The sequence below is a fragment of the Hylobates moloch genome, unplaced genomic scaffold (assembly GCF_009828535.3).
Source record: "Hylobates moloch isolate HMO894 unplaced genomic scaffold, HMol_V3 SCAFFOLD_1, whole genome shotgun sequence".
In the NCBI taxonomy this organism is placed as follows: Eukaryota; Metazoa; Chordata; class Mammalia; order Primates; family Hylobatidae; genus Hylobates; species Hylobates moloch.
The window spans coordinates 162,349,577-162,373,401 of NW_026652276.1; the positions used below are offsets into that span (position 1 = coordinate 162,349,577).

General features: G+C 40.1%; 1 pseudogene; it reads left to right on the plus strand.

Annotated features, from left to right (window-relative positions):
* Positions 1–23,825, plus strand: part of LOC116810816 (zinc finger protein 655-like) — a 54,244-nt pseudogene that overhangs the window by 26,267 nt on the left and 4,152 nt on the right.

A 23,825-nucleotide genomic window follows, 5' to 3' on the forward strand; every position in this document is an offset into this window, starting at 1 on the left:
TTGACTTTTCCCTTTAGCTTAGTGATTTGGGGACCCCCAACTTCTATTTTCCTTTCACATCCCCAACCCTCCTACTTCATGTTTTCTATTTGTTTGTTTTTGTTTCAAACACACAAATTGAGAAATATATTTTTTTCTGATTTTAAAATTTGAGAGAGCATAGGAAACCTTCTTAGGTACTAGAAATATTCTATATTTTAATCAGTGTGATGGTTACGAGTGCATGTACATGCAAAAATTTTTAAAAATTAAGGGAGCATCAATAAATTAGGATCAAATTGTGATCCCTGATTCCAGTCCTATCCCAACAATCAGTGTAAAAAAGAAACTTACTTGAAGACGTTTTCACAGCAAATTTTTGCCAGGCTGGAGACTAGATTAGTGAATTGAATGTAACCCAATCTGGAGGTTCTCAGAGAAGCAAACTTATCATTTGCAACACGGAGCCTGTTTTTCTGCATTAATCATCACTCTAGGTTTACTTGATAGGAAAGAGGCCTTCCTGGGGGAAGATAAATGAGTGTGTGTTTCTTCCAAAGGCAAGGCTCTGAATGAACGGGTGATATTGGTGAGTCCTTTTTAATGTTCTTCAAATACCATGTTTGTGCCTTATTTAATCCACTTTTGTTTCATTTTGTTTTTTGAGACAAGTTCTGGCTCTGTCACCCAGTGGCACAATCAGCTAACTGGAGCCTCGACCTCCTGGGGCTCAAGCGATCTTCTCATCTCAGTCCCCCATGTAGCTGGGACTACAGGCTGGCACCACTGCATCTGGCTATTCCACTGTCATTTTGGGGGGCATGTTGAAGCCTAGAAGCTGGGCATGGTGGCGTGTGCCTGTGGTCCCAGCTACTCGTAGGTCCCACCTCCTACTGAGGTGGGAGGATCGCTTGAGCCTGGGAGGTCGAAGCTGCAGTGAGCTGTGATCGAGCCACTGCACTCCAACCTGGGAGACAAAGCCACCAGACGGTCAAAAAAAAAAAAAAAAAGAAAAAAAAAAAAAAAAAGCCGGGCGCGGTGGCTCACGCTGTAATCCTAGCACTTTGGAAGGCGGAGGCGGACGGATTGCCTGAGCTCACGACTTCTAGACCAGCCTGGGCAATACTGTGAAACCCCGTCTCTACTAAAATACAAAAAATTAGCCTAGTGTGGTGGTGCATGCCGGTAATCCCAGCTACTCCGGAGGCTGAGGTAGGAGAATTGCTTGAACCTGGGAGGCAGAGGTTGCAGTGAGCAGAGATCGCACCACTGAACTCGAGCCTGGGCGACAGAGTGAGACTCCATCTCCAAATAAATAAATAAATAAATAAATAAATAAATAAATAAATAAATAAATAAATAAATGAAAAAGAAAAAAGGCGAAGTCTAAAAGTGTAAGACTTTAGAAATGCAATGGATCTAGAAGTTTCTTAAAATGGGACTGTACGGTGTCGTTGCTGTCGTTTGTTTCAAAGCAATACTGCCACCTATTGGTATAAAAAGACAGCTTTATCTCAATGTTTTTTCTGAAAGTCCTAATGCTGGAATGAGGCCCAGATAGCCATGGGCGAAAATTAAACTGATGTTAATTCAACATTGACACCCTACCTGTCCCTCCCAAACTTCCCCAAAAGACATAGCTCACAGGAGTCATAAAATAAAACAGACGAAAGTGTATTGCCTTAGAAAGCTGGAATGGCTGACTTCTGTATTTGCTTGAGAGAAACTTCCACTTTCGTTGTCTCATTGTTCACTTTCATTCCACGTAAGATTTTTAAGATCAAAAAATACTATTTCGTCTGGGCGAGGTGGCTCACTCCTGTAATCCCAGCACTCTGGGAGGCGGTCGGATCGCTTGAGCCCAGGACTTCTAGACCAGCCTGGGCAACATGGTGAAACCTAGTCTCTACAAACAATACAAAAGAAAAATTAGCAGGGCGTGATGGTGCCCCCTGTGATCCCAGCTACTCAGGAGGCAGAGGCGGGAGGATCGCTTGAACTGGGGGGCTGCAGTGAGCCATGATTGCATTCCAGCCTGAGCTACAAAGCAAGATCTTGTCTCAAAAAAAATGATAATAATAATAATAAATATAAATAAATAAATAATTTCAAAAACACCCCAAATTTTTCCATTTTTATGGTAGAAAATTGTCCTAGTAAATCTCTCACTTAATAAAAGAAATGTGTATCATTATGTTTTGTATATTTATTTGGCAAATCCTACCTTATTGACTTCCATCATTCAGTTTTATATTTTTTATTGCTGAATGTAATAAAGTTTTATTTTAGCATGCAAATAAATGCTTTACAAAATAACAATTAAGGCTGGTCTGAAGGTAGTGAGTTATCTCACTTGATTGTTTATAGTTACAGATTGAACTTGTTGTTCCACTCTTCGCTGCCTTCTCGCTACTGCACTTGACTAGTCTAAGTTTTTTTCTTAATTTAAAAAGTAACAAGGGAAAATACTTTTTTCGGATAAAATACCAAAATTTTACGTTAACTGTAACACTAATTATGTAACAGAGACCATAAGTAAAAATAACACTAGGAAATATGTTCTGTGGACATATGACAATTTTGTTTTTTAGTGCATTTTTCTCTTGTTTGTTTATTAATTTGCCAAGCATTTAATAGGAAGCTACTATATGTCAGCACTATGCTAGAAGCTGGGATTACAAAGATTAATGAGACACAGCCCCTGCTCATTGACATGTCACATTGTAGGTGGGTAAGACAGATACCAAGACAGATCATTATAATACTTTGTAGAAAGTATAATTATAAAAATGTTCTGAAGACATGGGAGAGGTATCCCAATCCTGAGAGAAAAATGGAGAGGAGGGCATCTTGGTTTCAGGGAAGCTGAGTCTTAAATTACGTGTAGGTGTCGGCTTAGCGAAGGGTAGAGGTTGGGGGTGATGGGAGGGCTGGTGTGGACTTTGAAGTGTTTGTAAGATTTCAGCTATAGCAGGAATTGGAAATGGAAGTCAGCAACAAAAGCATAGGTAAGAGTGTGAGATACAGACTTAGGACGTCACTCAGAAAGACTGTGTAGTAAGAGAAGACTCGTGGGCTGGGGATGAACACCTGAGTAGGCAGAGGGAGGTTGGCTCACAAACAACCACCAGCAGAAAAAACCAAAGATTCCCAAAGAAAACCAAGAAAATTCAGCCATGGAATCCAGGGGCACTCATCCACAGCCTTTAGACCAAGTTGGCCCAAAGTTTCATTTTGTTTCCCTCACCAGTGTTTACAATATTTTTAAAAAATAGTTGCCAACAGTTAAGAATTGAGAGGTATCTCAAGAAATCTGCATTTCTAGCTTCCTTTGAAACACTGGAAATTTTGTTTTTTAAGGCTGGAAGGCAGTTCCTCACAGGGGCCAAGGGGCTGCCCTATTGCTATGGGGTACATGCTCTCCAGTTCCCCGCAGGCTTTAGCATGTTAAGCCAATGTTCTTATCTTAATGTGGCTTTCTTCATTAATTGACACAGCTTTCCTGGCTTCTCTTGGAGTTTGAATTTGGGTTCTTTCCCCAGAGTTTCAAGAAGGGTGTGATTTGTAAAACTTTATTTACAAAGATAGGCTTCTTGTGGGCCATAGTTTGCCAAACCCCAGATGAGTTATATTTGTACAAGGGATAAAATGTTAGGTTGAGAGGAACATGAGCAGGTCTGTAGATACTAGAGGAGGGCTCAGTGGAGAAGGTGAGGTTGAAGGTAAAGGAAAACAAGAAAAAGATTGATGAAGCCAATTCCAGAAGGAGCAGGAGGGAGTACATCCCCAGTGGTGGTGAGGGCAGGAAGAACTTGCCCTCTGAGACTTGGGCAGAGGAGGCAGGCAACTTTGTAGTGTGTATGAGTAGGATGATCTAGGGCGTTGTGCTGACACTGCCAATTTTATGAATAAAGTATGAGATGAGGTGGTCAACTTAGAGCCATTTGAAGAAGTGGGACGAAGAACCTGGTCAAAGACAAATAGGAAGATTGACAAATTGCTCAGGGCTAGGCTGAGATTGAAAAGCACTAATGAATTGTATAGTAACTTTGTGCCAGTGTGCACTTGCAGCAGGAACACCAGAGTTTAGAATCAGAAAAGGTAGGTTGTAAAATTGATCATAGGTTTTGACCTTTCTGGTGAGGTAGTAATTTAGAACGAAGGGGTCTGGGTGGTGTAATGGAAGAAGAGAGGCTAAGAGGATCCTGTTAGACCTTAATGAAAGAACAAGTCAAGGAATTAGGAGTCTCTGTGAACAGATGGTTTGAAGTTAGAGACAGCAGAAAGGATAGGGGATGATCTGAAACTAGACAATTGGAGTTAGGATTTCTGAATTGGGGTATTTGGAGGATATTAAGATCCAAGATCAGCTCCTTGGATTAGGAGGCTGAAATGCAATGCAGTAAAGGAGATTCAGGAGTTACAGAGCAATATTGCTCAGTGGCTATCTAAATAGAGGTTGAAATCTCTCAGGATTTGTGGTGGAGAATATTTCTACGCAATGATGGACAGTGATCTGAAGGCAGTAGATGACAGCAGTGAAGAGGAGTAAAAGGGCAGTATACTTAAATGACATGAACATTAACAAGAAGAGGGCAGGGACACCAACACTCATTGCAAGCTTGCAGATGCCTGCCTGGTAGTCTTGCTGAGCATGCATGCCTTCGTTGCCAAGGAGACCCATTCATTGCTATCTCCACATACAAGGCAAGCTGGGGTCTGCTGTTCAAGATACTGAGGAGTCTGCTGTTTATCTCTAACCCCCCTCTTAATCCACACAAGCCCTGCCGTGAGCTCTCCTGTGAGATAGTCCTGTCCATAGAGAATGTCAGCTTTCACTGCCTGCCCATAGGCTACCTGCTTCTTTTTGCCTGTCTCTGACTCTGTTCAAGTTGCAGCTCTAGCCACTAATGGACTGTCCTATCTCCTCTTTCTTCTGCCAGCAAGGTGATTGCAATGCCTGTTCAAATGTGTCTCTGGAGAAGAGCCAGGTGTCTTAAATGACACTGCTACAGCCTGAAGGGTCTGTAAGAATTGGGCTGTGGCAAAATCCATTTGGAATCTCATGTTAGGGATGGTGCAAGCTGTGAACAGTTAGTGACCACTCTCCTCCCAGCTCTGCCCTGGCCTCAAACCAGGACTTTCCAAGGGGAGGATAACTATCAATGGAGTGATCGAAGACAACCGTAATAATGAGGCCTAATGAAAGAAGATAAATATACTATATGTAGTTTATTTAAACTGTACATGGTATGCGATTTTTAAAGTATTGTTTGCCATTTTTGTTAAATGTAATAAACCCTCCTTTTCTTCTAGAAATCGAAGCTTTACTTTTGGCACAACATATAAGCAGGCACTTATGGTCTAGAGAGAGGGACAAATGGCAAACAGAAGTTAAAATTGAAGATGCCAGCACCCAGGGCTGTGCTATGCCCTTATCTCCTGAGCCTTGGAAACAGAAGCTGAGTCAGCACTATTTCTCAGTTGCCTGTAGCAAGGGAGCTTCCCCATCAGCTGTTTAAAGACAAATAGAAAGGAAGAGAAAGGAAGCCTGCATTCCCTTGGGCTCCCTCTGCATGTTTTAGGCATGATTCAGCTCCCAGGGCTGGCATTTGTCCCTCCATTAACAGCTAAGTTCCCTATGTCTCCAGACAGACAGCTCTCAAAATAGCCAATGCCTGGGCAAATGACCTGCAAGTGGGAGGGGACAGTCAGAGAATGCCAGTTCTTGTTGATCATGTGGGGTGGGAGTGGGGATGGACAGCTTTCAGCCTTCAGTTAAGATAAGAAGTGGAGGAGAACATTCTCCCCTGGTTCTCACTTTAGAGAGAAGAATCAATCCTTATGGCATTAACATTTTGGATTTTTTGGTTTTAACGTGTCTCAAACCTATCCACTCAGCATATCTCATTTTACTCCAGGGAAATTTTTAATATGTCATCTCAGCCAACCTATGTTCACCTAGCAATATTTATCTAAATATTATGGTATACATAGACAAGAAAATAGAACACAAAGCTAGGAAACTGTTTCATTTTCATTTAGTAATGTCTATTCTCTGCAATATGGAAAAAATTGCACCAGTTAGGTTTTCAGCCTAAAGCAGTGATTTGAAAACTTTATGTAAGAATCAACTGGAAGGTTTTAAAAAGTTCTAATGCCAGGCCTCCCCCAAGCCAATCCTGTTAAAATCTATGGGGGTAGGCATCAATATTTTTAGATTTCCCCAGGTATTTCCCATGAACAGCCAAGGCAGAGAACCACTAATGAGTATCGTTTACCCAAGTAATGACAGGTGTCTCCATTGAATTCATGGTGTATTCATTGCCATTATCAGTTAGCCCTCTAAGAGGGTTGACTTGATTATCACGATGGTATTTATGGAGCCTAATACAATCATAATCATTGTGAAGCAAGCTAGGACAAGAGTCATGTGGGAGGCAGAGGTTTCATCAACCAGAGGGGAACTTCTATCAGTTGCCAAACCTGAAGGAGCCCAAAGCATTGATCAGAGTCAGAGGTACTGGGCCCCGAATTCAGAGAAATGGAGGATGAAAGCAAAAGTAGTGGATCTGGTATAAGTGGGGAGTACGCCAGGGAAATTTTCTAGAATCATTTATCTCTGCAACTAGATCTTGTGGGCCAGATGCAATAGGATACTTGGGAGGGCCTGCTGTGTTTAAACACAGAGGAACAACAGTAAATAGACCCCCAAATTCTTTTAGTCCCTGAGGTGATGATTTTTAGAATGATTTTTTTTTCTAGTCAAGAGATTATTATCATTTTGTCAACAGAACAATCACATTCATTCATCAAATGTGTTGAGTGCTTTTTCTGTGCTAGGTATATCACTAGTTGCTAAGGATACAGAGATTAAATAAGAGACAATCTTATATCTGTCAGAATCCATAACCTAGATGTGGAAAGGGATGCATAAATTGAAATCTTTTAAATAAAATGTGGCAAAAAACTATGCCAGATCAGACAAAGTTCCATGCATATGGTGTTAACTTTAATGACATTAACATTCATTGATTTCATTTTTCTTCTTCCATTTTCTATACTCTGGACTTTGTGTTTTTTGCATATGATGTAAACTAATACTCTGTGGGTTTGCCTTGTTTTTGTCATTTGGGAGATGCACAGAGTGAGCTATAGGAAAGCTATGAAGGGGCTTGAAACTCACACCATTATGATCAATTGGTGCAGTTTCAAAAAGCCTGGTCTTGAACATGCTTAGCTGGCTTGTCTTCTTAGCTCTTATGTAATCTTTCAGTCATTTAACTTCCTGAAGAGGAATTGAGTTTTCTTGTTGACCTGTAAAAATAGCAAAATTTATGACTTCATTGCAGAAAACTCCAGACTCTATCTGACATTTGAAAGACTTATTTTTCCTATACGTATAAATCAAGGTTACCTGCTGTGAACTTTGTAGCCTTAGTATTCTAACAGGGTTCTTGTACAATTTTTGCTAAATAAAGCATTCAGACTCCATGACTGTTCAAAGCCATCTCTGATGGTAGGTGTACACCTTTGCAAAATATTAACCCATAAATATGGTCTCATTTTGTTTAACAAGAGAGAATAACCCATCTCCCTAAGTTTTGAACTCATTAATTCCCCAGGCATTCTATCTAAAAAGCATACTTATTTTTTAATTTGATAAGTCACATACCTGTGTCTGTCAGTTCAATAATTTATATAGAACAGGGAGTTTTAAGCATGGTTATTTCACTCTTGATCATCAATAAATTTATCACATTGTGGGGGAATTTTCATAAAATTGCTTCTATCTTGTCTTGATTATTTCTTACTTTGTGACTCAATGATTGGGAACCAGCTGTGAAAGCTGATCACACAAATTGGGTCATTCTTGTTATACTCAACTAAATCAGAGTTGAGGAGCCAGGGGGAAAATACACTCAGGGCATATCATATTGCTCCAAGAATGTAATCCTCTGCAAACCTGGCTGCTGAAACTACCTGTTTTAAGGTGAACCAGTTTTAATATAATAGCTACAGAAACAGCCTGCTGTAACTCTACAACTAGTTTTAGCCACCACCATCATTCACCAATCAGAGCTTGCCAGCTATCCAAAACCTTACTAGTGCCAATGAAATTACTTTCAAAATAATATGTAACATTTGTCCTTTTTATAAAAGCCTCCAACCTTCTGTTTTTTCTTCAGACATGCTAATGGCCACCCAGTCTGTGGGTATGTGCTGAATCCAATCTTTGCTTCCCAAATAAAATGTTTTAAATTTAGAGATTAGTCTCTATATTTTATTTGACTTCAACACAGCTACGGGCTGATCTGTAGAACTCAATATAGAAATCTACTGTCCTGGTCAAGGTTGGTAGAAATACTCTCTTTACAAATCATATCTGTGTTAATTTTGAATCTGCAAGTGAGTAAAATAGGAATTTGCTCTCTCATCTCTTGGAAATTTGATCCAAATCTATAGACATTGTGGTCAGAGAACAGTGAATGCGTGAATAGATGGTCCCATAAAGTTGAGATCGAGGAGCCATTTTTTGCCGCGAGCTTTCTAACGAGTAAGAAAAACTTGTCTTTAGAGAGAGACTGAAGAGTACAGCAGACAATACAGAGGTGAGGAGAGGAGAGGCTGTGTGACTCCAGAGAAATGAAGGGGGAAAACCTCCTTGAACCTCACTCTAGTTTTCCAAGTTTTGTGAAGTCAGGCTGGGCTTTTGGCTCTGTGCAATTCCTCTGTATCTTCTCAATAAACCCTTTGTATTCATGTTTACTCAATAGGGATTCTATTCCATTCGCTAAAATAAACTTAAGCCTGAAATTAAACCTGTTGTTTCATTGCATCTGCTTCACTCATATCTCTTATATTCTTTGCAGTTTTTTTTTTTTTTTTTTTTACAGATACCATTCATTCTCCTATGGCCTTTTCCTATGGTTTCTCTCTCCTTTCCTTGGACAAAGTAGTTCCAGTTGCAGTTTTGACATAATAGAGGGACAGAAGGCCTTCCAGTCTATTCTGGAGGCATCTGGCACTGCTAGCTCACCTGGGGCCAGGCAGGGCTGCTGCCAGCCCATGATGTGCCTTTGTGTGTACTTTTAAAAGGTACCCCTTCCTTTAGGTGGACTAAGGCCCACACAGAGCATAGGGCTTTTAGGCAGAGCACAGGCTGAATTCAGCCACTCTTATTCCTTGACTGGGCACCCTTGACAGGTATAATCTTCACAATCTTATGTGGTGGCCGAGTCATGGACCCATACACATCCTCCAGGCAGTTGAGAAAGAAAAAAAAAATCCACAAATTAGAGAAAGTGACCCCAGCAGAGGCAATATAGTCGCAAATGTCAGGCTAACAGGAAACAGCAAAAGCAATATACATCCTCCTTCTTTTCTAAGTGCTCTGGCTGGTGGCCTTAAAAATATAGATTTTCTTTCTTTTCCAATAAAGAAAAACTAAGGCTGGGCACAGTGGCTCACGCCTGTAATCCCAGCACTTTGGGAGGTCGAGGGGGGCAGATCATGAGGTCAGGAGTTCGAGACCAGCCTGGCCAAAATGGTGAAACCCCGTCTCTACTAAAAATACAAAAATTAGCTGGACATGGTGGTGTGTGCCTATAATCCCAGCTACTCAGGAGGCTGAGGCAGGAGAATTGCTTGAACCTGGGAGGTGGAGGTTGCAGTGAGCTGAGATCACGCCACTGCACTCCAGCCTGGGTGACAGAGTGAGACTCTGTCTCAAAAAAAAAAAAAAAGAAAAAGTAAAATACAAAAAGGGAGAAAAAAAGAATTACCTGCAGCTCCATCACCTATGAACAATTTAAATACAGCTGTTATATTGTGACTCTTTATTGCCTATCAAAAAAAGCTCCAAATTCTTTAGTGTGGGAAAGATACTCATTATAATCTCTTCCCCACTCCGCTCTCCCACATCAGTCTCTCTCCAGTCACTCTCTCTTTGTAGACTCTTCAGTGCTGTTTTGCTTCAAAGTGAGGCTTTCATTTTTCAGCTCCTTTTTCTCACTCAAATTTACCTTTTATGCCTGTGTACATTTTTGCTGTCTGCCTGTTTATATTCAGAAGTCTTATAACACCTGTTATAGTTTTAGGAGATTGTAATTAATAATTTCCTGTTTTCTCATTTCAGTTAAAAATCAATGTCAGATATATGTAGAGATCAGGCATACAGAAAGCAGAATATTACCTGAATTGGAAGAGATCTCAAACTTCAGGCCATGTATGCTAGGCAGGACTCACTCTCCAGGTCTAGGGGAAGTCCAGTCCAGAAGGAGTTGAGCTACAGGGCTGATACATTTATGCAGAATCACTACTTTACATCCACTGAGAAAGACAGGGGAATCTTCTCACTGTTTGCAGGCTTAAAAAAAAAAAAGAACACCATGTGTTAGTCTACTTTGTATTGCTATAAAGGAATGCCTGAGGCTGGGTAATTTATAAAGAAAGGAGGTTTATTTGGCTCATAGTTTTGTATAAGAAGCATGATACCAGCATCTGCTTCGGGAGGGCCTCAGGAAGCTTCTATTCATAGTGGAAGGCAAAGGGGAAGTGGACATATCATATGGCAGGAGAGAGGGAGCAAGAGAGGGAGGAGGAGGTCCCAGTCGCCTTTAAACAATCTAGCTCTCATGTGAACTGCCAGAATGAGAGCTCACTCATTACCATCAGGATGGCACCAAGCCATTGATGAAAGATCTGCCCCCATGACCCAAACACCTCTCACTAGGCTCATCTCCAACATTGGAGATCACATTTGAACATGAGATTTGGAGGAGACACACACCCAAATTATATCACATCAGTAGGTGGCAATGAGGTCTGACTCAAGGACATGTATAAACAAAGCTGGGGCTTTCCTGGATATTTATGGAGAGAAAAGCTAGGATGTGGGGGCATCCTGCTAATTTTTCAGGTAGAATCTCAGAGTCATTGTAATTAGGGTGTTAAAGGAAATGTGGTAAGCAGAAGAGAGATGGTCTATGAGAGAAACTTACTATTGTATAAACATTCATATATTAAACATATGTTAAAATTATGACAAGATTAAAACATAAACCAGCACATAGACAAACTATATAAACAGATTGTTTCATAAAAACAACTCTAGGAATGTGTTTGATTCTTTTACTGTATATTTTTAAGGCATTTTTGTTTTGATATATTACAAACAAATAAATTACAGAGAATAAAATAAATGACTCCATATATTTATTACACAGCTTGATTGAAGCTCCTGTGTAAAATTTTAAAAATATAGTTTAAATATAAAATGCAGCTTAAAAAAATTCCCAAACACATCAACAATTCATGTTCTTCCAAATACACTTTGGGGATCATGAGCATTGGGCTATGTGGCCAGCAGCCTCTGCAAGGGCCCTGAGTTATCCCTGCTGCTTGGCATTTACACCTTTGCATAACCTCCCCACCTTCAGTGTGGGCTGAGGCTTTTGAAATTGAAGTCTTATTGGAACACAGCTACACCCATTTGTTTACATGTTGCCCACTGCTACAATGACAAAGTTGAGTTGTTTCAACAGAGACATACATGGCCAGCAGAGTCTAATACATTTACTCTCTGGCCCTTTGCAGAAAAGGTTTTGCTGACCCTTCTAACTCATTATTCCTAATGGCTAGCCATGGCTTCCCAGGAGCCCATTAAGCTATTAAAATGCTAGTGAATCTGTATATTCTACAAGCTTAACTGTCGTGTGAATGAATATGGCTCAAATACAAATTTTCAAATATACGTTGTCAAAAGCAAAATACAAATTAATTTCAAAGCATTAGAGGATTTATGGTAGCTTTTAATCTTTATGTATTTTTTTCAGCTAGGGGATAAATCAAAATACAATTTATATAATTTATATCACATGGAGTCCTGTGAAATGTTTTTGCATTATGGGCTTCATTTTTTTTTTCTTTTAATGATTGTAAACCATTGATCTAGTTAGACTCTATGGGCCAAGATTACCTTAATGAAACATAGATATCTTAGTCAATTTAAACATTTGAGATTAGTTATACCATGTATGTGGTCATTGATTCCCAGGGCCAAATTCTATTTTACAATAAATATGATTGGTGAAAAATAATAGCTTGAGACCATTAAGATGCAACACTAATAATAATAATTTCCTGAACACTTAACTTGTGCCAGACACTGTCCTAAGTGTTTTTCATGAATTTACTCCTTTAATCATCATAACATCATGTGGAGTTGTCAGGACATAAAGCCACATGTTAGACTCAGGTTTAGAAACTTATTAATGTTTTAATTTTACAATTTAAAATATTATAGGCCGAGCATAGTGGCTCACACTTGTAATCCCAGCACTTTGGGAGGCTGAGGTGGACGGATCACTTGAGCCTAGGAGTTCCAGACCAGCCCGGGCAACATGATGAGACCCTGTCTCTACAAAAAATAAAAAATTAGCCAGGTGTGGTGGTGTGCACCTGTAGTCCCAGCTACTCAGCAGGCTGAGGCAGGAGGATCCCTTGAGCCTGGGAACTCAAGGCTGCAGTGAGCAGTAATACTGTCATTGCACTCCAGCCTGGGTGACAGAGTAAGACCCTGTCTCTAAAAAATAATAATTTTGTTCAAAAATTAAAAACAATTTGTCTTATTAGCTTATATAAAAGGGACCACATTAATCTTAGTCATTATCTAAAAAAAAAAACGAAATTGTTCTCTCTTGTAATGGCTTTTTGGAGAACAAAGAAAGAAGAGAAAAAGAAAAAATCACACCTTAACTGGCATACATTTTATTAATATGATTTAGCAAAGGTCAACAACAGAAGAGTCTTCATTTTTTTAATAGTGAAAAGAAGGAAATCACACAAGAGGAAAACTAACATGACTTATACAGAGGAGTTACAGAGTTAAATTTATTCATATCATATTAGGTTTGTTTGGTTGGTGGTGGTGGTGTTGTTGTTGTTGTTTTTGAGACAGGGTCTCACTCTGTCGCCCATGCTGGAGTGCAATGGTGCAATCTCAGCTCACTGCAGCCTCGACTTCTCAGCTCACACAATCTTCCCACTTCAGCCTCCCAAGTAGCTGGGACCACAGGTGCACACCACCATACCTGGCTAATTTTTGTATTTTTTGTATAGACAGGGTTTTGCCATGTAGCCCAGGCTAGTCTGGAACTCCTGGGCTCAGATGATCTACCCACCTCGGCCTCTCAAAGGGCTTAGATTACAGGCATGAGCCACCATGCCTGGCCAGTTTTGCCTTTACTTAATCAAGTTTTAGTACCATTTCCATTTCGTCACCTACTCAAAATAAGATATTTACATCAACTGTTTATCGATAAAGTATCTGTAGTTTCTACATCACTCTTTTGCCTTCAAGTTTCCTTAGCTGATTCCTTTTTAACCAAGAATGGACAAAAAACAAACGAAAAACCCCAGAAATACAATTTTTTAGCTCCTCTTTTTTTTTTCTGTAAGAAAAAGAAGGTGTGTTTTAAAATTCCATAATAGTTACTGATATTTTCTTAATTTTTCCAGAAGTGAGAAGCTGAGGCAAGAGGAGGCCAAGTAACTTGTATAAAGTTATATGATCACCAAGAAGCAGAAATCAGAGTAGGCTCTTAACCTATGCTGCCTCTTATCATGTACAGGAAGATTTTATTCTGAACCCTTAAGGATATAGCTAAGAGATTTTTTAATGTTACCATCGAGACTTCAATGTCAGGGTTGGGAATGAAGTCAAGAAGAGATATTTCATAATAAATGGTACAACTGAAATAAAATTGCAGTTGCATCCTGCAGTAAAATTAGAGTATATGAATTATTTTCCATTCTGGTTTTGGCTGCTTATCCTTTAGTCATTCTTTCCAGGGCCATTCTGTGTAGGTTAGGCTTCCTCAGCGAAAGCAGAGGGTCATGGTGGGGAAAACATAGGCTCTCTCTCTCTCTCTCTCTCTCTATTTTTTTATTTTTATTTTTTATTTTTTATTTTTTGAGACGGAGTCTCGCTCTGTCGCCCAGGCTGGAGTGCAGTGGCGCAATCTCGGCTCACTGCAAGCTCCGCCTCCCAGGTTCACGCCATTCTCCTGCCTCAGCCTCTCTGAGTAGCTGGGACTACAGGCGCCCGCCACCACGCCCGGCTAATTTTTTGTATTTTTAGTAGAAACAGGGTTTCACCGTGGTCTTGATCTCCTGACCTCGTGATCCGCCTGCCTCGGCCTCCCAAAGTGCTGGGATTACAAGCATGAGCCACCGTGCCCGGCCCATAGGCTCTATATTCAGATAGACTTGGGAGTAGGTGGGAGTCCTGGATCCACACTTAATACTTCTGTATCATTTACAAGTGATTCATTTGGCATCTGTTTCTTTCATTTGTAATGTGGAGAGATACCTATTTCTGAAAGTTGTTTGAAATTTAAATGAGATTGTGGTCCTGACTGTTAATAAATACTTATTTCTCTTCGTTTAGTGCTGTGCTTCAAAGTCACCTATGCTTATTAAGTACACTCATGCTTGGGTGTACATTATGTTGTACGAGTCTGTCATAAGGAGTATTTTTTCTTCCTTGACTAAAGGAGTCTTTTGAGAACTACTTGCTTAGGGCATAGAACTTGAGGACTGGAAGTATCAGCTTGAATCATATGAAATAGCTGATTTGTGACGATTTTTGAACCAAACAAATCCCATTTTCATCTGGGCCAATATTATACCTTAGGAAAACACAAAAGAGGGTAGCTATATGGTCAAATGTCATACTACTAGCTAATTATAAAACTGTACATAAAACTTGGTGGTCTTGGCTTCTGGCTAATATACATATAGATTTTATTTAAGACTGGTCTTATTGCCAACCAAGTACCAATAAGGTGTTGCACTGAATATTTGCAAACCTGCTTAGTGCTTGGCTCCTGTGCTGGGTGTCAGTTATAAAAGGTGAAGAAGAGCTTGTAGCTGTTTGTGAGCCACAGATCTGAGCACAGCCACAATATTCCAAGGCCAAGATGTCAGCTCTATTGGATGTTCTAAGTGCTATAGGTGCAACCAGGAAGGAGTGATTAGTTTCCCTAGGAACAAATGGGAAGGACTGGTTCATTCTATTAATACTTTCCATGTGATGAGTCTTGCTCTAGCTAAGCCCTCTTATCATGTATCTCATTCAGCAGATATTCATGGAGCACCATCTATATGACAAACATTATGGAATGTTGGTAGTGGGATAATAAAAATGAACATTTATAGAATACTTAGACTATGCCAGGTACCATTCTGTGGACTTCACAGATATTAATTAATTTAATTTCCACAATAACCCTAAGAAAGTAGTATCATATTATCATCATATCATTTTTATAGATGAGGAACTGTTAAGTAACATGGCCAAAATTATACAGCTGGTAAGTAGGGAAGGCAGCATGTGAACCAGGAAGCCTGCCTCTACAGCATGTGCTCATAACTGTGCTATGTGACCTATTTACTTAAAAAGGTGAATAATGTCATTCTCAAAGTATATAGAGCTAAGGAGAGAGGTATGATGAAAGGGAGATAATAATCATTATGATGAATCTTTTCATTAAAAAGTTGAAGTGAAGACACCTCTCTTTTCATAAAACATTAAAATAACTTCTCAAAAACCTGACCTGGAGTGTGGCCCTTTCAAGAGACAGCTTGGGGAGTCAGAGAGCCAGGTCCTTGTCCTTCCAGAGAACATTAAAGTATGAAGATGCTTAAACTCATCAAAAAGTTAAATGTAGAGTTCCCACATGACCCAGAAATTATTTTCCTAGGTATGTAGCCAAGAGAAACAAAAATATGCATTCACACAAAACTTACACATAAATGTTCATAGTAGTATTATTCGTAATCATCAAAAATTAGCATGTGCCTGTCAATAGATAAATGGATAAACAAAATTAGCATTTACATACAATGAAATACCACTTAGTCTTAAAAAGGAATGAGGGGGCTGGCAAGATGGCCAAATAGGAACAGCCCCGATCTGCAGCTCCAAGCAAGATCAATGCAGATGGTAGGTGATTTCTGCATTTCCAACTGAGGTACCCAGCTCATCTCAATGGGACTGGTTAGACAGTGGGTGCAGCCTATGGAGGGTAAGCAGAAGCAGGGTGGGCCGTCACCTCACTTGGGAAGTGCAAAGGGTCCAGGAACCAGCCAAGGGAAGCCATGAGGGACTATGCCAGGTGGAACAGTGCATTCAGGCCCAGATACTATGCTTTTTCCACCATCTTCGCAACCTGCAGAGCAGGAGACTCCCTCAGATGCCTGCCTATACCACAAGGGCCCTGGGTTTCAAGCACAAAACCGGGTGGCCCTTTGGGCAGACACCAAGGTAGCTGCAGGAGTTTTTTTCATACTCCAGTGGGGCCTGGAACACAAGCGAGACAGAACCGTTCACTTCCCTGGAAAAAGTACTGGAGCCAGGGAGCCAAGTGGTCTAGCTCAGTGGACCCCACCCCCATGGAGCCCAGCAAGCTAAGATCCACTGGGTTGAAATTCTCGCTGCCAGCACAGCAGTCTACAGTTTACCTGGGATGCTGCAGCTTGGTGGGGGAAGGGGTGTCTGCCATTACTGAGGCGTGAGTAGGTGATTTTCCTCTCACAGTGTAAACAAAACTGCTGGAAAGTTCAAACTGAGTGGAGCCCACTGCAGCTCGGCAAATCCGCTGTAGTCAGAATACCTCTCTAGATTCATCCTTTCTGGGCAGGGCATCACTGAAAGAACGGCAGCAGCCCAAGTCAAAGGCTTATAAATAAAACTCCCATCTCACTGGGACAGAGCACCTGGGGGAAGGGGCGGCTGTGGGTGCAGCTTCAGCAGACTTAAACATTCCTGCCTGCTGGCTCTGAAGAGAGCAGCGTATCTCCCAGCACAGCACTCAAACTCTGCTGAGGGGCAGAATGCCTCCTCAAGTGGGTCCCTGACCCCCATGCCTCCTGACAGAGAGACATCTCCCTGCAGGAGTCAACAGACACCTCATACAAGAGAGCTCCAGCTGACATCTGGCAGGTGCCCCTCTGGGATGAAGCTTCCAGAGGAAGGAACAGGCAGCAATATTTGCTGTTCTGCAGCCTCCACTGATGATACCCAGGCAAACAGTGTCTGGAGGGGACCTCCAGCAAACTCTAGCAGACCTGCAGCAGAGGGGCCCGACTGTTAGAAGGAAAACTAACAGAAAGGAATAGCATCAACATCAACAAGAACTTGCACACAAAAACACCATCCAGAGGTCACTAGCATCAAAGACCAACAGTAGATAAATCCATGAAGATGAGGGAAAACCAATGTAAAAAGCTGAATATTCCAAAATCCAGAATGCCTCTTCTCCTCCAGAGAATCACAACTCCTTGCCAGCAAGGGAAGTAACCTGGATGGAGAATGAGTTTGACGAATTGACAGAAGTAGGCTTCAGAAGGTTGGTAATAACAAACTCCTCTGAGCTAAAGAGGCATGTTCTAACCCAATGCAAGGAAGCTAAGAACCTTGAAAAAAGGTTAGAAGAATTGCTAACTAGAATAACCAGTTTGGAGAAGAACATAAATGACCTGATGGAGCTGAAAAACATATCATGAGAACTTCGTGAAGCATAAACAAGTATTAATAGCTGAATCAATCAAGTAGAAGAAAGGATATCAGAGATTGAAGATCAACTTAATGAAATAAAGCGTGAAGACAAGATTAGAAAGAAAAAAAATGAAAAGGAATGAATGAAGCATCCAAGAAATATGGGACTATGTGAAAAGACCAAACCTACATTTGATTGGTGTACCTGAAAGTGATGGGGAAAATGGAACCAAGTTGGAAAACACTCTTCAGGATATTATCCAGGAGAACTTCCCCAACCTAGCAAGACAGGCCAACGTTCAAGTTCAAGAAATACAGAGGATACCACAAAGATACTCCTTGAGAAGAGCAACCCCAAGACACATAATCCTCAGATTCATCAAGGTTAAAATGAAGGAAAAAATGTTAAGGGCAGCCAGAGAGAAAGGTTGGGTTACCCACAAAGGGAAGCCCTTCAGACTAACAGCAGATCTCTCTGCAGAAACCCTACAAGCCAGAAGAGAGTGGGGGCCAATATTCAACATTCTTAAAGAAAATAATTTTCAGCCCAGAATTTCATATCCAGCCAAACTAAGCTTCATAAGTGAAGGAGAAATAAAATCCTTTACAAACAAGCAAATGCTGACAGATTTTATCACTACCAGGCCTGCCTTACAAGAGCTCCTGAAGGAAACAGTAAACATGGAAAGGAACAACAGGTACCAGCCACTGCAAAAACATACCAAATTGTAAGGACCATTGACACTATGAAGAAACTACATCAACTAATGGGCAGTATAACCAGCTAACATCATAATGACAGGATCAAATTCACACATAACAGTATTAACCTTAAATGTAAATGGGCTAAATGCCCCAATTAAAAGACACAGACTGGAAAATTGGATAATGAGTCAAAACTCATCAGTGTGCTGTATTCAGGAGACCCATCTCACATGCAAGGACACACATGGGCTGAAAATAAAGGGATGGAGGAATATTTACCAAGCAAATGGAAGGGAAAAAGGCAAGGGTTGCCATCCTAGTCTCTGATAAAACAGATTTTAAACCAACAAAGATCAAAAAAGATAAAGAAGGGCATTACATAATGGTAAAGGGATCAATGCAACAAGAAGAGCTAACTATACTAAATATATATGCACCCAATACAGGAGCACCCAGATTCACAAAGCAAGTTCTCTACAAAACTCTCCACCCCAAATCAACAGAATATACATTCTTCTCAGTACCACATTGCACTTATGCTGAAATTGACCACATAATTGGAAGTAAAAAATGCCTCAGCAAGTACAAAATCATGGAAATCATAACAGTCCCTCAGACCACAGTGCAATCAAATTAGAACTCAGGATTAAGAAACTCACTCAAAACCACACAACTACATGGAAACTGAACAACCTGCTCCTGAATGACTACTGGATAAATAACGAAATTAAGGTGGAAATAAATAAGTTCTTTGACACCAATGAGAACAAAGACACAATGTGTCATAATCTCTGGGACACAGGTAAAGCAGTGTTTAGAGGGAAATTTATAGCACCAAATGCCCATAGGGGAAAGTGGGAAAAATTTAAAATCGACACCCTAGCATAAAAATTAAAAGAACAAATTTTGTTATTTTGCAAAGAGCAAACAAATTCAAAAGCTAGCAGAAGACCAAAAATAACTAAGATCAGAGCAACACTGAAGAAGATAGAGACATGAAAAATCCTTAAAAAATCAGTGAAATCCAGGAGCTGATTTTTTGAAAAGATTAACAAAATAGACCACTAGCCAGACTAATAAAGAAGAAAAGAGAGAAGAATAAAATAGACACAATAAAAATAATAAAGGGGATCTCACCACTGATCCCACAGAAATACAAACTACCATCAGAGAATACTATAAACACCTTTATGCAAATAAACTAGAAAATCTAGAGGAAATGGATAAATTACTGGACATATACACCCTCTCCAGACTAAACCAGGAAGAAGTCAAATCTCTGAATAGACCAATAACAAGTTCTGAAATTGAGGCAGTAACTAATAGCCTACCAATAAAAAAAAAGCCCAGGACCAGACAGATTCACAGCCGAACTCTACCAGAGATAGAAAGAGGAGCTAGTACCATTCCTTCTGAAACTATTCCAAACAATAAAAAAAGAGAGACTCCTCCCTAACTCATTTTATGAGGCCAGCATGATCCTGATACCAAAACCTGGCAGAGACAAAACAAAAAAAGAGAATTTCAGGCCAATATCCCTGATGAACTTTGACGTGAAAATCCTCAATTAAATACTGGCAAACTGAATCCAGCAGCACATCAAAAAGCTTACCCACCATGATCAAGTCGGCTTCATCACTAGGATGCAAGGCTAGTTCAACATACACAAATCAATAAACGTAATCCATCACATAAACAGAACCAACGACAAAAACCACATGATTATTTCAATAGATGCAGAAAAGGTCTTCGATAAAATTCAACACAACTTCATGCTAAAAACTCTCAATAAACTAGTATTGATGGAATGGATCGCAAAATAATAAGAGCTATTTATGACAAACCCACAGCCAATATCATACTGAATGGGCAAAACCTGGAAGCATTCCCTTTGAAAACCGGCACAAGACAAGGGTGTCTCACCACTCCTATTGAACATACTATTGGAAGTGCTGGCCAGGGCAATCAGGCAAGACAAAGAAATAAAGCGTATTCAAATAGGAAGAGAAGAAGTCAAATTGTCTCTGTTTGCAGATAACATGATAGTGTATTTAGAAAACCCGATTGTCTCAGCCCAAAATCTCCTTAAGCTGATAAGCAACTTCAGCAAACTCTCAAGATATAAAAATCAATGTGCAAAAATCACAAGCATTCCCATACATCAATAACAGACAAACAGAGAGCCAAATCATGAGTGAACTCCCCTTCACAATTGCTACAAAAAGAATCAAATAATGAGAAATCCAACTTACAAGGGATGTGAAGGACCTCTTCAAGGAGAACTACAAACCACTGCTCAAGGAAATAAGAGAGGACACAAATGGAAAAACTTCCCATGCTCATGGATAGGAAGAATCATTATTGTGAAAATGGTCATACTGCCCAAAGTAATTTATAGATTCAATGCTATCTCCATCAAGCTATCATTGACTTTCTTCACAGAATTGGAAAAAACTACTTTAAAGTTCATATGCAACTATAAAAGAGCCCATATAGCCAAGACAATCCTAACGAAAAAAAAACAAAGCTGGAGGCATCATGCTACCTGACTTCAAACTATACTATAAGACTACAGAACCAAAACAGCATGGTACTGGTACCAAAACAGATATATAGACCAATGGAACAAAACTGAGGCCTCAGAAATAATGCCACGTATCTACAACCATCAGATCTCTGACAAACCTGACAAAAACAAGCAATGGGGAAAGGATACCCTATTTAATAAATGGTGCTGGGAAAACTGGCTAGCCATATGCAGAAAACTGAAACTGGACTCCATCCTTACACCTTATACAAAAGTTAACTCAAGATGGATTAAAGACTTAAATGTAAGACCTAAAACCATAAAGACCCTAGAAGAAAACCTAGACAATACCATTCAGGACATAGGCATGGGCAAAGACTTCATGTCTGAAACACCAAAAGCAATGGCAACAAAAGCCAAAATTGACAAATGGGATTTAATTAAACTAAAGAGCTTCTGCACAGCAAAAAAACCTATTATCAGAATGAATAGGCAACCTACAGGATGGGAGAAAAATTTTGCAACCTATCCATCTGACAAAGGGCTAATATCCAGAATCTACAGGAACTTAAACAAATTTACAAGAAAAAAGCAACCCTATCCAAAAGTGGGTGAACAATATGAACAGACACTTCTCAAAAGAAGATATTTATGTGGCCAAAAAACATATGACAAAATGCTCATCATCAGTGATCATTAGAGAAATGCAAATTAAAACCACAATGAAATACCATCACACACCAGTTAGAATGGTGACCATTAAAAAGTCAGGAAACAGCAGATGCTGGAGAGGATGTGGAGAAATAGGAATGCTTTTACAGTGTTGGTGGGAGTGTAAATTAGTTCAACCATTGTGGAAGATAGTGTGGCAATTTCTCAAGGATCTAGAAACAGAAATACCATTTGACCCAGCAATCCCATTACTGGGCATATACCCAAAGGAGTGTAAATCATTCTAGTATAAAGACACATGTACACATATGTTTATTGCAGAACTGTTCACAATAGCAAAGACTTGGAACCAACCCAAATGCCCATCAATGAAGGACTGGATAAAGAAAATGTGGCACATGTACACCATAAAATACTATGCAGCCATAAAAAAGGATGAGTTCATGTCCTTTGCAGGGATATGGATGAAGTCAGAAACCATCATTCTCAGCAAACTAACACAGGAACAGAAAACCAAACACCGCACATTCTCACTCATAAGTGGGAGTTGAGCAATGAGAACACGTGGACACGGAGGGGAACATCACACACTGGGGCCTGTCTGGGGGTGGGGGGCTAAGGGAGGGATAGCATTAGGAGAAATACCTAATGTAGATGACAGGTTGATGGGTGCAGCAAACCACCATGGCAAGTGTATACCTATGTAACAAATCTGCACATTCTGCACATGTATCCCAGAACTTAAAGTATATTTAAAAAAAAAAGGAATGAAATACTGACACATGTTACAACATGGTTGAAACTTCAAAATATTATGTCAAGTGAAAGAAACCAATCACAAAAGGTTACATATTGTATTGTTCTATCTATATGAAATGTCCAGAATAGACCAATTCAAAGATACAGAAAGTAGGTTAAAATGTCCAGAAAGTGAGTCACTCTAAAGAGACATAAAGTAGATTGCCTGGGACTGTGGGTCAGATGTGAGACTGGAGAATGAGGAGTGACTCTTATAGTGTATTGGTTTCTTTTTTGGAGTGCTGGAAATGTGTTAAAATTTAATTTTAGTGATGGGTGTAAAATTCTGTGAATATACTAAAAACTGTCGATTTGTACACTTTGAATGAATAAATTATACAATATGTGAATTATATGTCAATAAAGCTGTTAAAAAAGCAATGGCAGCCAGGCATGGTGGTTCATGCCTGTAATCTCAGCACTTTGGTAGGCTGAGGCAGGAAGATCACTTGAGGCCAGGAGTTTCAGATCATCCTGGGCCACATGGCAACATCCAGTTTCTACAAAAAGTTTAAAAATTAGCTGGGTGTGGTAGCATGTGCCTATAGTCCTAGCTACTCAGGAGGCTGAGGTGAGAGGATATCTTGAGCCCAGGAGATTGAGGCTGCAGTGAGCCATGAACATGCTACTGCACTCCAGTCTGGGTAACAGAACAAGAGTCTTCTCCAAAAAAAAAAAAAAAAGAAAAGAAAAGAAAGAAAGCAAGAAAAAGAAGAAAGAAAGAACAAAATAATGAAAGAAAGAAAGAAGGAAAGAAAGAAAGAAAGAAAACAACAAACAAAAAAACAATGGCAAGCTGGGCATGATGATGTATACCTGTGGTCCCAGCTACTCCAGAGGCAGAGGGAAAAGGATCACTTGAGTTCAGGAGTTTGAGACTATCCTCAGCCTATCTCTTAAAAAAAATTCAGTCAATTAAAAAAAGCAATGACAGAAATAAACACAGACACACACACACACACACACACACACACACACACACGTATATACACACACTATCAGATGCCTGGGCCACACTGCAGAGCTGCAGATTCCTAATATAGAGAGATATATTTAAGAGTCATTGCCAAGGATGAGAACCAAGACAGCATTTAAAACTTTTATTTATGGAGTTTTGATTGGAAGGTCCATTTTTTTTACACTAGCCTCACCTAAAAATGATTAAGTATTCATATTTTTGTATGATAAATATAGCAACAGTAAGAGATAATTTTAAAATATTTGTAAGTGGCCGGGCGCGGTGGCTCACGCTTGTAATCCCAGCACTTCGGGAGGCCGAGGTGGGCGGATCACGAGGTCAGGAGATCGAGACCACGGTGAAACCCCGTCTCTACTAAAAATACAAAAAATTAGCCGGGCGTGGTGGCGGGCGCCTGTAGTCCCAGCTACTCGGAGAGGCTGAGGCAGGAGAATGGTGTAAACCCGGGAGGCGGAGCTTGCAGTGAGCCGAGATCGCGCCACTGCACTCCAGCCTGGGTGACAGAGCGAGACTCCGTCTCAAAAAAAAAAAAAAAAATTTGTAAGTATTTTCATATAAATTTAAATCTCATCCCACCTCAAGCCCTGTGAGGTTAGAATGGT